We start from the raw sequence: 15,634 nt of genomic DNA on the forward strand, positions 1-15,634 counted from the left end.
CTTCCTCCCCTGCCCTCTTGTTTACTTACCAGCACAGTGCACACACACGCTCTTTACATTCCTTCTGTTATAGCCTACACCACTTCTCCTGGACTGGAGAAAAGCCCACCCACCTCTTGCGCAAACATGCCTCGGCGAATGCAAGCAGGGGTAACAAAGCAAAGTTCCCAGCCAATGGGAGCTGTGTGTGGGGGGGGGTGCCTGCAGGGGAGGACAGCGCACGGAGTCCTCTGCTTCCCCCTTCCCCCCCGAGCTGCAGGGGTGTGGTGCCAGCCGCTTCTGGGAGTGGCGCAGGGCCAGGGCAGGCAGGGATCCTGCCTTAGCCCCGCTGCGCCACAGGGTTGGCAATCCTGCGGGCTGGGTCCAAGCCTGATGGGCAGATCCAGCCCGCAGGCCATAGTTTGCCCACCCCTGGTCTAAGAGGTTGTACCTGGTAAAAGTTTGCAAAGAAACTGGTGATGACAATAAAGACTTGTTCACATGGCACTTCCCCATTTTATGTCCAAGACTCACCTTTCAGGCACATTCCTTTTACAGCTCACCCAACCCTTCCTGAAAACATAATGTAAATGGCCACTCATGCAACATAGATACATTCCCAGGAAGGAATTCACTGGTCTTATGTAGTAACACTATGTAGGGGAGAAAGTGCAGGGGCTGAGAGGGACTTCTTAGAGAGAGAATTTTTCATTTCCTGGGTGCTAATATTTAGTATCATGACTGATCTTTTGGGAAGGGCCTTGATCAGGAAGTAGCTGGAGGCCAACCATGCCTGGCTTAATTCCTAGGTTCTCACTGGAATTGTACTGTATGTTTTTCTTATACATAGAGTGAAATGGTTTCTATGTCAGATGCAGAACAAGTTTTTCATATTTATTGAGCCCATTTAGAAAGTTTCCTTATCTACTGCCGTTGTGTAACGCAAGAATGGCTGTCTAAGAAAGAGGAATGCCTATTTGGATGATCACTTTCTGTTCCCAGGAAGTTTGTCCTGCACTTCATCTAAGAATCAGGGTTAGTGCAGTTCTTGTTTGGTACATGCAGTGCGGAAAGGCTACAAAGAGCAGCAGAGACATGGTGCCAGGAGACAATTTGTGCGTATAGGAGTGAATTTTGCCAGATGAATTAAAGCAGCAGTTTTGGAAACAAGTTGTATTCCTGTTAGACTAGGAAATGTCAACGTTAGTCATCGCTCAATAAAGCAACAGGCCCTACGGGGGATGGTTTCTTGCAGATATCCTACCAATTCACTTCCCCAATGTGATCCCCTAACTGTCCTACTGTTATATTATTGCAAATGGTATTGTTTGGACTGGATATATCATCTCAAAGGATTGGCAAATTAAGAGAATTGAGAATCTTTAGTTGTGAGACCTACAGGATACTTAGTACTAAATATGGAACCATGTTGCAAAATTTTGCTCTGAATCTAGATTTTGAGCAACATAAATTTTGCAGCCATCTGAATTTAAGACTCAGGTCACGGTCACTGTACAGCCTGGAACTAGCCACAACATTCAGCTCTGGGTCCAGTTTCAGCTTGGAATTCCCACTCCATCAGTTTCAAGGGCATTTAGATTGGTCAGGCCCATTTCAAGTCTATAGTCCTTCTAGATTGCCTGGAACCACAACTGCCAACCATTTTTTCCCTTGCCTTAAGGGAACACATGTGAGTCAAATGAACAAACCTAGATACATGACTGTCAGCAAGCAGGCTGTGACGGTGCTGCCCGTGGGAGCCAGCTGAGGTCACTCAATCAGGGTGAACTGCAAACAAAACGGGACAGACAAACCCCAAATGCTGGTGGTTACTCCAATACTTAGATTTACCAAGCCAGCACAAAACAGCTTCTGTAGTACCTCACTGGTTACTCCGAAGTCCAAACAACGCAGTTCTCTTAAAGTACCCAGCCTCAGGCCTCCATCCTAACATCCTGGGTACTTTTCTTCATATAAAAGAAAAGGTTCTTCCAATCCCAAAGGATCAGCCACATACCCAGGTCCAACTATAACTTAGATCTTACCCAAAATACACGCTTATAGCCAATTCTTATTAACTAAGCTAAAATTTATTAAAAAAGAAAAGAGAGAGTGTGTTGGTTAAAAGATCAATATACATACAGACTTGAATTCAATTCTTGAGGTTCAGATGCATAGCAGAGGTGAGCTTATAGTTGCCAAAAGTCCTTTTAGATATAGTCCATAGGTTATAGTCCAATGTCCATATTCAGGGTGGCTCCAGTCAATGACTGGGGATCTCAGTCCTTGTGGCTTAAGGTTCCCCCCTCTTGAAACCCAAAGCAGATCTGAGATGAAGTAGGATCATGTCCCAGGGTTCTTATACATTTCCAGCAGCCTTTCGGCCTGAGAAAACAATAGGCTTAATTCTCCTTCTCTCAAACATCCTGGCAATTAGCACAGGGTAATCTATCCATTAAACCTTTCAGATACAGGTTACCACAACCTTCAAAGATATATATAGAGAATAATACTATTTCACTCAAGTATCATCATAAATGTTAATATTCCTTTTTTGATCTTTGAATTAAAGTTATAGCAATAGACAAGACTTGTTTGCTTACATCACAAGACCTGAGCAAACATCTACCCTTGAGATCTCTAACAATGCAGACTTGCATTTCAAAGCTCTATTCATTTACATATCTTCCTAACCAGTCCTTAAGGTTCGCCCAAGAGTCGGGTCAGTCTGTGAGTTAATTAACTCTTTCTGGCCCTGTCACCTTCCAATGAAATATTATATTACACTAATAACGTCACACAGACCAACAAAGAATATTTTGCCCCGACTCAAATGTTCGTCTATAAAATGATGCTTTCTCCCCAAAATGTAAGATAGCCAAAAGCTATCATAATCATAGAATTAGAATCATAGAATATCAGGGTTGGAAGGGACCTCAGGAGGTCATCTAGTCCAACCCCCTGCCCAAAGCAGGACCAATCCCCAACTAAATCATCCCAGCCAGGGCTTTGTCAAGCCTGACCTTAAAAACCTCTAAGGAAGGAGATTCCACCACATGTGGAGGAAGCTAAAGTTCAGAAACAGTCAAGCAGGTGTTTTCACCTTGTGAGGACTCTGGATCAGTAGCTAGGTCAGCATGGTTCCTGCTGCATATCACCTCCAAATAAAAGATTCTGTCCTCGAAGCACAACATTACTCAATCTCTTTACAATGCAGTGGCAATCTGTATGAGAGCGTGAGCCCATCTCTATGGCAACAACATGCTGTGTTCTGGTAACAAGGGAGCAGACCGCTCTTCACCACTGACAGGAGAACAAGGCAGCGAGGTTTGCCCTTTCCTTGACACGGCACGAAAATTCTTCAAGTTCAACAAACGGGTGTTAAAATATGAACAGCTTGCCCCATCATTTTGAGCTATTCTTAGGCTGTGTTTCAAGCACTCCCATCTTGCCTGATGTTTTCTTGCTTGACAAAGTGGTGTACTGAATAGACTGGAGGGAGAATTCCCAACTTGAAATCTCAAAACAGAGAATTTTTAAAAGTCTTGAAATCTTTTATACGCTAAAAATAATCTGTGGACAACCCTAAGATTTAACAGTTGCCGTGATTCTGAACAGTATGTCAACCGGGAAGTGCCTCATTGCAGGATTAGGGCTCCTGTCACCCTGCTGGAAAAGGCCAAGAGTCCCTCCCAGGAGTATCTCAATTAGCCATTGGTAGGATGGGGCCTGTGATGTGGCTGGGCAATTCTGATTCCATCCAGTAAAGGGCAGTGGAACTCATGCACACTAGCCAGTTTATTATAATCCCCTTCTACTTCTTACTCACTAGATTTAAAAAAAAAAGGCTCAGTAAGGCTTGTGTAATAGAACTAGAAGTGTAGGTGCAATATACTTAGCTTACAAAGAATGCCAACATTTATGGCTGCATGGCAGAAGTTGACTTGCTCCAGGGATGAGAAGTATATTATAGGGAGAAAACCCAAGTCTTTTACTTGTCCAGTGAAGGGAGGGGTGTGTGTTTTCCCCCTCTGGAGCCTTCAGTCCACTAATAGACTAATGGTCTGCTCCAGTTTTGCAACTTTGCTAATGAAGAGTCATTCCGCAGGCTGAAGCAAGGATGGGCAAATTGGCTTTGATTAAATAAGATTTTATCTCCAGCTTTCCCCAAGACTTGAAAGGGATGTTGGAGGTTTGAAAAGAATTCATTTTCATTTACCTGCCCCGCTCCCCGCCACACACCCCATAATCATTCCTTATTGCTCTTGCATTTCCTGATTCTGCAAGAGACACACACAGCAGAAATACAGCTAGAAAGCACTGTATATCCTGCCATAGCATTTGTTCACCCAAGATTGGTACCCAAACATCAGTTACGCAAGAGGCTCAGAGAAGCATCTTGTGATGGAATGCACTCCTGCAGTCCCACCTTGCACACCACTGTAATAATCTTTGCACAAAATATGACTTGTAAGGTATCATTTGAAACTAATAACTTGCTGGTCAATATCATCATGGTGAAACATATGTAGCAACCTGACTGAAGTATGTTTACCAGACAAGTCTGAGAGGGGGAGTTATCAAAGACAAAGCTGACGCCTCTAGCCAGGTACCATCAAAGTTGATAGGCCATCACCAATCAAGTGGTCATTATTGGCAAGGAATGGGGGCAGGAACAAACAGATCTGCCCTTAGCACACAACAGCTTGGCACACCTTTCACCACCAGACTCCTTGTCTCCATCCTCACAGCAGGAATGAAATTTATATAAGGGTAACCCTCAGGAAAATGCATTTCAAAGGATGACATTTCAAAGCAAAGAGCAAAACCACCCAAAGTTATCAATTCCTATCCATCACTTGCTCTTTCACCTAAGACAACAAAAGAAACCAGTGCATTTGACTTTGGGAGAGACCCTGACCTGAAATTTGGTCAGCCCTGTTGTGGGAAACATGTGGGAAGAATTTTATCTTGCACTAAGTTTAGTTTATTAAGTATTAGCACCAGAAAGCTTATCTTTATTTCTCTTGTAAGCATTTCTGACTTTAATGCCATATACTTGTACTCACATAAAATCTATCTCCCTGTAGTTAAATTTGTTTTATTCTTGAATCAAAACTAATCTAATGTTGTGAATTGTTTCGGTAACTCCATTTAGGGTAGCAAACTGTTGTATGTTGATCCTCTTAGGAGGCAATGGACCTAATATATCTGGATTGTCCCGGAGGGGGCTGGACAATGTAGAACTCACGTTTTGGGGGGAAATCCAGGACTGGGAGTGTGTTTGGGTCACTGTACAAGTGGTAACCAAGGCTCGTGGAAATCAGAGTGTGATTGATGTGTGGCTGGCAGGCTGCAGCTATACATAGACACTCAGGGTGTGACCTGCATGCTGTTTGACTGTTTGTGAGTGGCCCAGGTGGGAGCTACAGAAGCAAAGAGAGGCACACCAGGTTGCAGGACAGGTGGTGACACAACCCCTCATGTGTCTGGATTGCACCACACATTGTCATACATCTGAAATTGTAGATAGAGCTTCCCCACACTGAACCAAATTAGCTGAACACTGAGGTTGGCCCCTCAATATTCTGAAGACACTGCACTTTTTGGACGGGAGAGCTTCCCCAATAGGAACACTTTCTAGGCCTTAAATGGTTAAGGCTCTAATTCTTATCCAAACTCAGTCAGAAATTAAATAAAACTTTCTGGCGACTGGAATAATTCAGAACATTCTGTGAATGTGACTTCATAGGGGGAAAAGATCTGAGATCGACCTCTTCTCCCCCACCCAATGCCGGGTTGCTTCTGTTTGGAGAGACTCTTGTAGAATTTTGGGAGTGTTGGTAAGCAGAACGCCTGGTCCTCTGATTTATTGCTCTTGTGGGTATGAATGCTGCAGACCGCCTGGTAAGACCACCATCCCTCCACCACTATCTTGGAAAGTTTGAGCACAGCTAATCAAACAGTAGAGCACCTTCCATTACTATGATCGCTACTGCTGAAATGTCAAAGCCACTTTCCCCACAACCAACACTGGCCTTGTTAGTGGGGGCACTGCTAACAGCAGGGGTGAAAATACCAGTCAACTCACCACCACCTGTGAGACAAAGACTCTATGACCCACGGGCACTCTCAAACAGCATTATGATATTTTGTTGTATCTATCCCCCTTTACTGATGGTTCCTCACATTATTAGCTTTTTGACTGCCACTGCACATTATCCGCACCATCAGCACCCAATGTGCTGGGTCATATAGTAGTTGATCTACTCCCACTTATGCACTGCGAATTGTATTGATTCATGAAGGAATCCTATTAGTCAATATTAGGTGGATTCAGGGCTGGCTCCAGTGTTTTGGCCGCCCCAAGCAGCCAAAAAAAAAAAAAAAAGCCACGATCACGATCTGCGGCGGCAATTCGGTGGGAGGTCCTTCACTCTGAACGGGAGTGAGGGACCGTCCGCCGAATTGCCGCCGAATAGCTGGACGTGCCGTCCCTCTCCGGAGCGGCCGCCCCAAGCACCTGTTTGCCAGGCTGGTGCCTGGAGCCGGCCCTGGGTGGATTAACCAGCTGAGAAACTGATGAGGTGTTTTCATACATGTACAAACACAAGATCAATATCGGTTTATAGTTTGCAAACGTAAGTTTGTCTTGTGAATTTAGGCAAAGGGTGTCTGGGGATATGGAGCAGAGTTAAAGTTTTCTGAGGTCCTTAACTTTGCATTTCCGTAGTTTTCAACTCTATTTTTTTCCTTTAGTGTGCATTTCCTTGCTGTCCGATGCATTTTAAACATCTACGTTCTATTAAAAAGTGTCTTTCCCTTAAAGTTTTTGCAACTTTAAATATGGCAAAACAGAATTATTTCAATGTACCAGAAGTTTCTACTATCTGCCTCAAAAAACAGCTAGTGTATACAAGTACAGTCAGGGTTCAAAAATGATTAAAAAATGAGCTCATGTCAATATTTATTCTCAAGGTAGCGTGTCACGTTGGTGAGGAACGTATAGTGCAGCTCTATTTTTCAGTGTGTACATTAGAGCTAGGAAAATATTGCAAAAAATAGTATTCACTATCATTTGTTCCAATAAAAACTATGAGTTTACTTCAATGGACTCCTCTCCTTCTTTATCCATTTTCTTCAAACATTCATACAAGTGATTTCACATTCAAAAAATGTCTGCAGAAAGCAGGCGACTCCTGGATACTTTTGCAAGCCTGTACTCATGAAAATGTTTGTATCAGAGTGTTCTGTGACCATCCATCTCTTTGATTTCACTCTGCCTGCTTACGAAAGTTTCAGTGATGCAACAAAAATGCAGATACACAGGAGACCAGTCAGAGCCAAGAGCAACAAATAGTGAAGAGCATTCAAACTGAAGAGTTCATAAACAACCTTTAGGCTGCGAGGAGCAAAACTTTTGCATCAGATCTGAACCCTGGCATGGAAATAGCAGTGGTGTCTACTACCAAACTCTGCGAATGACTTTCAATGTTCAGCGTTTTCCCCCATCGGTATAAGGAGGCGGGGGGAGGAGGGGAAGCAATACTCCCCTACCTCACAGACAGCAGGAAGGAGACTGGTGGGGGCAGAGATGGGTACAAAGTTCGCAAGTTTGTAATGCCCATGCAAGAAGCCCATGGAAGGACAGAGCTTGAAGTTGTCTTGTCCACCATTCAGCCTGTTTTGCACAGAAACTACAGCAAGTTAGTTCACAGAACTAGGGTCTGATTCAATGACGATTGAAGTCAATGGGAGACTTTCCGTGGGCTTTGGAACAGGCCCTTACAGATTTAGAGGAACAAGACGGCACCCCCATCAATGTGGCAGTACACTTTCTAGTATTCTGCTTGGTCTTTTTTTTTTCTTTCTTTCTTTTTTTTTTTTTTTTATGAAAGAGTCTCAGCTGCAGAGCTTTCACTAGTTCAGAGCTTAATAGCACGGAGTACTGGGATATTGTTCCAGATCAGTGTTATTCATATGACATTGTGACAGCCAAACCTAACAGGGGAGGTATCTCTTCACTTTCATACACTGTGCCTCAAAAGTTAATGCTACTGTAACCTTTACTGTACTTTCAAACAACTAAAAACCAGCCTGCTGTAATTCTCTGTTTCCTGGCGGATCAAAGCATTCACATCCATCAAAAAACAAACACAAAACCCATTTCCTTATTCTCAAGTTACACTCATATGTAGAGACTCTCAATGTGAACCAGGAAGGCAAATTCACATATTCCTGAACAGCACAATAAAGGATTTGTTGCATCATTCAAGTATGTTCTTGAACTGTAATAAAATTGCTTCCCTGCTGTGCGTTCCCTGCTAGCTCACTGACCCATACTGTTTAGTGCACAATATAGATCCTCCCTCCCTGCTGTCAATTGATGCAGTGTGTGCGTGCACGTGTCTCTGTGAAGTTTGCAAAAAGAATCTGGCTTTTTATTTCATGAGGAGTTCATAGATTTCAAGGCCAGAAGGGGTCGTTAGGATCAGCTAGGCTGCCCTCCAGCATAACACTGGCCACTGCACTTCCCCCAGTGATTCCTGCATCCAACAACTCGCAGTTGAACTGGAACCTAACTTTTAGGAAGACATACCATCTTGATTTAGAGACTCCACAAGTGAATCTTTCCCCCAGCCCTGGGGAAGCTATTCAAATAGTTAATGACCATCGGTGTTAAACGTTTGCATCTCATTTCCAGTTTCAGGTTTGATGACTTCCATCTTCTAACCACTGACTCTTATTATGCACCTGTCTGTTAGATGAAAGAGTCCTCTACTATCAGATATCTTCTCTCTGTGTCTGTATGTATAGACTGGGATTGAGTTTACTTCTTCATTTCCTTCATCTCTTACTCCTGGGGGAATTCTGTGCCACTGCGCATGCACAAAATTTATGTTCCCTACAGATTTCTTTGCTTCCCAACAGAAAAATTACTTTCTGATGGGGAAGCAAAGGGAAGCCACAAGAGCGGTCATGCGACCCACCCCAGCAGTGCCCAGGGCAGCTGGCAGAGACGTAAATCACTGCGGGGCAGAGAGTGGGACTGGGGAAGACTGACTGGTGGCTCCTACCCTGCACCAGGCTCAGCTGCTAGTCCTGTGCACTGCAGGCTGGGGAAGACGGGATTTCCTCTTCCTCTGCACAGCATCCGGGGCTCTGTCAGACCCACCCCCAGATTTCTCCCCCGGCTGTACAAAGCTCTGCAAACTCTCCCACCCACCCCGCGCTTCCTGCGCCCATCGCTCCTCAGCTGCAGTGGGAGGAATCACTGTACAGGTAGCTGCTCCCGCATCCGCCCAACCCCATGCATCCAGACCTCCTCATACCCAGACCTTCCTGTTGAGCTCCCACCACACCCAGCCCCCCCAATGAGCCCCACTCCCCTGCAACTGGACCCCCCCGACAAGCCACCCGTACCCAGATGCTACCCCACTGAGCCCCAATCAGCTGCACCTGGATCCCCACTTCTCCAGCATCTGGACCCCCCACTGAGCCCCCCACAGCCAGATCCCTCTCCTGAGCTCTATTCTCTCCACACCCAGATTCCCCCCCCAAGCCCAACCACCTTCACATGGACCCCCCCTGCAGAGTCCCATTACCATTGTACCCAGATCCCCCCTACTGAGCCGCCTGCACCCAGATTGCCCCACACAGAACCCTTTCAACCCATGCCTGGATTGCTCCCCACACTAAGCCCCTCCACACTTGGGATGCCTTGTTGAGCCTGTCTGCCCACACCTGGTGCACCTGGCATGGACGGGCAGGGCCCTGGGGTGTTTCTGGGGCAGGCCACGTCCTTGTGCTGTGAGAGGGTTGGGTGCAGCCTCACTGCTGAGCCCGTGTCCTGGGGGGAGCTGCACAGTGATCTCCCACCTCTGTGCAGCCAGTGGCCTGTGCTCCCCAATGCTATGCTGGAGCATCCATATTTATTTGACAAAATTTGCAGAATTTTGCAAAAATTTAAAATATTGTACACATAATTTTTAATTGTTTGGCACAGAATGCCCTCAGGAGTAATCTCTTTCCTCGCATAGGGCAGAAAGGGAAAGAGCAGAATTTGCTAAGAGGACCTGATTTTAAAAATGCCACCTACTACATCTTCAGCATGAACTATTCCAGTTAAATTCATGAAAACTCAGATAATATAATATGGCAGACATTGGGGTGGACCAGGCAAATAAACTCCACATTTATATTGATCCTCTTACTGAGCATAATAGGTTCTTATCTCTGCCTCTGTTCGTACATCAGTTTTTCTCCCTGTGGCCTGCAGTCTCCCACTGGCAGATGGGCAAACTGTTCTTTAGCACTCTAGCCAAACTTCAGATAAGGTCTTTTCCCTCCTGGAGATAATGAAAATACCCACATTACAGTCAAATTACACCCAGCCTCCTGCTGGGTAACATTGTCCTCTGGGCTCAGAAGTTCATTTGTCCTTGATGACACATTGCCAGAGAAGGGGGAGGAGACGTCTTCCAAACTCAATGGAAGTCCCAGCCTGAAGCCCCTATAGGTGGAGGTGGTAACTGAGATCTCAAACACACCCTGCAGTGCATTGGGCTCTTCATTCTCACTTCACCACTCCTTGCGGGTCTTTCTACACCCTGTCCCAGGCCCCTTCCATCAGCCCATCCTACCTATTTTCCAGCCTAGCCACTCTGGATCCTTTCCCCACATCTTACCCCCAGTCTAAACTCTCTCTGACTGACCACAGAGCTTGCCTTTTATACAGACCTGCCCCACCAGACTGCAGTCACAAGGTTCCCTCAATGACCTGACCCCTGGCCTACAATTCCCAGGCTCCCTTCAGTCTACATTTCCCAGCAGTCCATTGCCAGCAACACCCAGCGTAGCGCACCTAGTGTAAAGGGCCCTGCATGCTACTGTGCACTCAGCAACTTTTGAAAGATAAAAGGGCAGCAGGTCAGGAGCAAAGGCTAGAATGTGTGGAGGAGAGGTGGCTGATATGGACAGTGTTAGAGGGTTGCAGGCTGCAGACGAGTGGATTTCCTGATTGTTTGATCACATTAGTATACTAAGTTTAGCGCTTGGTGTGCACTGGCACTGGTCAGGAGCTTTCCAATGGAATGTTTTTCCCCCCAGAAAATGCCCATTTGTCAAGAGCAAAATGGTTCAAAAACTGTGTCAGTTTTGACAAAACATTTAGATAGAGTCAAAAAGTCCTATTTGGACCTTTTGGGGAACATTTTGATTTTTTTTTGCCAAACAACTTTTTGATTAGAAATTTCTTTTATATATCATACCAAATTTTTAAAAATTAAAATGTCAACATCCAAACATAACATTTTGATTGACCCAAAACAAATTTTCTTTTTCTTTTTAATGGACATTTTAAAAATGGTTCTGTTCCAGAATGGAAAAAAAAAAAAAGTAACTCGGGGTATTCCCCATGAAATAGAAAAATCTATTTCCCACCCAGCTCTATGTCCACCTCAAAAATAACCAGGCCAGAGAGCTAGCTCAGAGCAGTAAAGGTCCGTCTCTGTTCTTTGAACATTAGCAATCAGCAACCTCCAAAATAAAATAAAATAAAATAAAAATTTGCATAGTTGAAGGAGAAATTCCTCTTTCTTTAAGTCAAGAAGGAGAAAAGAGAATTTTCAGGATGGGATTCCGTATCCCTTCAGCTTTGCTTGACAGCCAACATAATCTGAATTGCATGGAATGTCAAGGGCTGTTCTCTCTCCAGTTCATAGAAAAAACATTTTGTCCCTGGTCCAATACTTGAGTGGCATGTTTGAAACCCACTTATCGCAATCTGAGCACTTTAGTTTAAGGAGCGCCTGGGCCAAGCATACTTTCCATTCCACTTTTAACGGCTGCAAATGCCAAGCCACAATTTTCTGCACTAACAATATATCCTCTTCAGTTGGGGGTCACTAATGGTAAAAGGAATAGTTTATGTTTACTGTGCTCTTCACCCTGAATGATCCCAAGCTGCATTACTACAGAGACAGCCACACTTCAGCTACGGGATGCACCCAATCTGGAATGGGGTTTAGGATACATCTGTGTTCAGGCTCCCCACTAACGTCAAGTTGTAGAATTTACTGACATCTGAGGCCAGATCCTCTGCAGGTATAAACTGTTCCACCGAGGTCACCAATTCAGGATTTGATCTTTCATCTATTGGCTGCTGCCTGCAACCATGCATCCTCCATAGGGGACTGGGTAATTTTTTGTTGGACACCAGTATTTTGAGGAAGATGTTGCTTGGTATCATTCTAACTTATGCAAAATGCGCATACACACACACACACACACACACACACGTGATTTTTTTTTGTCTGAAAGATTTTTCCAGTGAAAAAATGCAAATTCAGCAACACAAAACCATTTTCTGAATTTATGTCATGTTCAGCTAATTGTTCATGTACAAATACCAGCCCTACCCCCCAAATATCTGAAAAAGTGAAAATGTTTCATTTCAATGCTTTTGAAATACTTAATTGTTCAACAATATACCATAAGGAGGGGCAGGAGGTCAATTTATTACCAGCTGACAACATAATTCCTGCAATCTCTTATGCCCGGAGTGGACTCCCCCCCCCCCAACATTTTCCATTTGAACACTTTGCTAGGCACATGTTCTGTTATGTGAAGAAGGTTCAGTTTGGCAGCAGCATTCCATCTCCTACACAGCAAGGTAGGATAGATTTTGTGATGAGGTTAAGTGGAATTTTACTAAGGGTGGCAAAGTAGGCTAACATAATGGAAAAGGATTCTCCAAAAATGCCAAATCCATAAAATGATACACATGTTTCAGTAGCCTTGTGATCTCAATAATCTAGTATTAATAGATTATTAATCCCCAGGGATTGCTTTGCATTCTGATGATGGCTTAGATGAGCCAGTAGGCTTTGCTTGGAGCTATTTGGAAGGTCTTGCTTCTAAGCACGGACTCTTATTTGCTTCTCCCCCCCTCCACAATCATCATAATTTTCTTTCTATGCTAGGTTATTTTTCCCATTTCTTCGGCTTTAACAGGGTCTTTAAATCCACCAAAGGTGAGAGCAATTCCTTAGATCACAGGGTTTTCCTGCTATCCTGTCACTTCCCCATTATCACTGATGCCTGATTGCACTAATATTTTGTCGTGGTTCATCTTGTTGCAGATGTTTCATTTTCTAGCATTATTGGGTGACTCCAGTCAGAGATAACTCTCTGACCAAAGAGCTTGTGAATTATATAGACAAGACAGACAATGGGTAGAAGATTAATTATTCCTACTTTACATGTGGGGAATTGAGTGCAGAAAAATTAAGGAACTGGTTCAACAGAGCACTAAAGTGTATACTGAATTTAAGCAGCCCCATTGAAGTCAACAAGACTATTCAAATGTCCACTTAAGCACATGCTTAACTTTGTTTCCTGACCTGGGGGCTAAGTGATCTATCAAGGTCACACCCAGCATCTGTGGCAGAGTTGAGTATTTAACCAGGATCTGCTGAGTCCCAGTGAATTGCCTTAACTACAAGACTACCCTGACTCTTATAAACACCAGACTGACCAAAGTAATGTCATACAAGGAATCAATAATTAAGGAAGAATTGATTTCAAATATTTTGCTTTAAACTATAGTTATGTTTATTCAAAATCGACATATCTATTCCAATACCGATTTGAGAACTTAAACTAGTAGTTATTTAATTAAAAAAAAACTGCAATCCACCTTTAAATTGCATTTACAACCATTTCCTCTTACCCCTGAATAGAGCTGATGAAGACAAAGAAAGGCCATGGCTACATCTCCTGTGTCAAATAATGTAAACAAAAAAACCCAACAGTCTAATTCACTTAAGTTACCTAGTGGAGGCAATTAACCTTTTGAGTGAGAGACGCTAACTGCAAGTAATTCTGTTTTCTACTGTTCCATATCTTTGTGTAAGCCTGACCTGACCCTGCAATAATCAATCATTTCTTTTGTTGAAAGTCAATACGCTCTCATAGTTTCTTCTTAGATATTTTTTGGAGCAGAAGAATTGCCAAATGAGAATACCCCATTGACCCCTCAAGTCTGGTATTTTGTGTATAACAAATGGACAGAACCAGATGCCACAGAGGCAGATAAAAAAAAAATCGCATAATGGGCAATTATGGAATAGATTGCCCACAAGGGAAATGTTTTCCTAACCTCTTTCAATTAGTTGAATGCTTGGCTTATACCCTGATTTACAATATTCTCTGAGGGCTTGTCTACACTACCAAGTTTTGTTGACAAAACTTATGTTGACACCCAAAAGTCGACAAAACAAAAATCGCAAAAGGGTGTTCACACTTGCTCCCCCTGTCCACAGATCATGTCCACATTGGGGACACCATCATCGACAGGGTGAGCAATGCACTGTGGGTATCTATCCCTCAGTGCAGTGTTGTGGGAAGGAAGAGCTGATCACTGTCAGAGTTTTCCTACAGCCCCCTCAGCTGCGGAGAGCAGCATCACGAGTAGCTCTGTGAGCGCTCCATACTGAGGAATGGCAAAGCAGCACAGCAGTCTGTCCCCCTTCCCCTGCAGCAGCAGTCTGCCTGCAGCTGTGTTCCTAGCGCTGGGCAGAACAGGAGCATTCCAATGATTTGCTCTTTGTTCCCCAAGCAGAGCAGAACACAGATACTTCCCGGATCTTTGAAAGGGGAGCAGGGGCGGCTTTATGTTTTTTGCCACCCCAAGCATGGCAGTCAGGCGGCTTTCGGCGGCACGCCTGCGGGAGGTCCGCCAGTCCCGTGCCTTTGGCATACCCACCGCCGAATTGCCGCCAAAGGCAGCCTGACTGCTGCCCTCAGAGGGACCGGCAGATCACCCTCCGTGGCTTGCCACCCCAGGCACGCGCTTGCTGCGCTGGTGCCTGGAGCCGCCACTGAAGGGGAGGGGCGCATGCCTGCAGAGCAGCAGAGATCAAAACACTGAGCAGACCAATCAGGGCAGGCATTGTGGGATACTGGCAGAAGCCAGTTCTGTCGACAAAACAATCAGCAGTGTCTACACTGGCTCTTTGACAATAAAGGAAAGAGAAAAGACAAAAGTTTTTTGTTACCAAAACTGGGCGATTTTCGCGACAAAAGTCTCACTGTAGTGTGTATGCTCTTGCTAGTTTGTCACCAAAAGGCAGTTTTTTGTCACACCGTTTTTGTGTGACAGTAATGCCAGTGTAGAGAAGCCCCAAAAGGGTCCTGGGATCCAGGTGGCTCTTGGGCATCTTTCAGTCAATGTTAATTAATGTTGTGATACTTTTCAAATAAATCATTTTATTTATTTTGTTTTTAATTTCCCACCTAGCTCTCGTGTGGACCGAACCTTTGACTCTATGGGAGAAATCTGTATAGCAGCCGCCTTTAGCTAATGTGATCAGCCTTTCACTCTCATGCATCAGGACCCTAAGCCCAGTGCCTTTCTGGGAGGAGGGAAGATGGGCTACATTAATATCTTGAAACTACTGCACTGAGTGCTCTGCAGAAGACACTGGGAATCAATTCAGTCCTGTCCTCCCTCTTGTTTCTGGTACAAAAGGGCTTCGAAAGCCATCTCCCTCATTTACTGAGCTGTTGAAGAGGCTCCTCGATAAGCATGAGTTTAGTTAGATCAATAGCACAAACAATAAATCACCCCTCAAACACCAAAGGCATTTTCTCC

The sequence above is a fragment of the Trachemys scripta genome, chromosome 7 (genome assembly GCF_013100865.1).
Source record: "Trachemys scripta elegans isolate TJP31775 chromosome 7, CAS_Tse_1.0, whole genome shotgun sequence".
Classification (NCBI taxonomy): Eukaryota; Metazoa; Chordata; order Testudines; family Emydidae; genus Trachemys; species Trachemys scripta.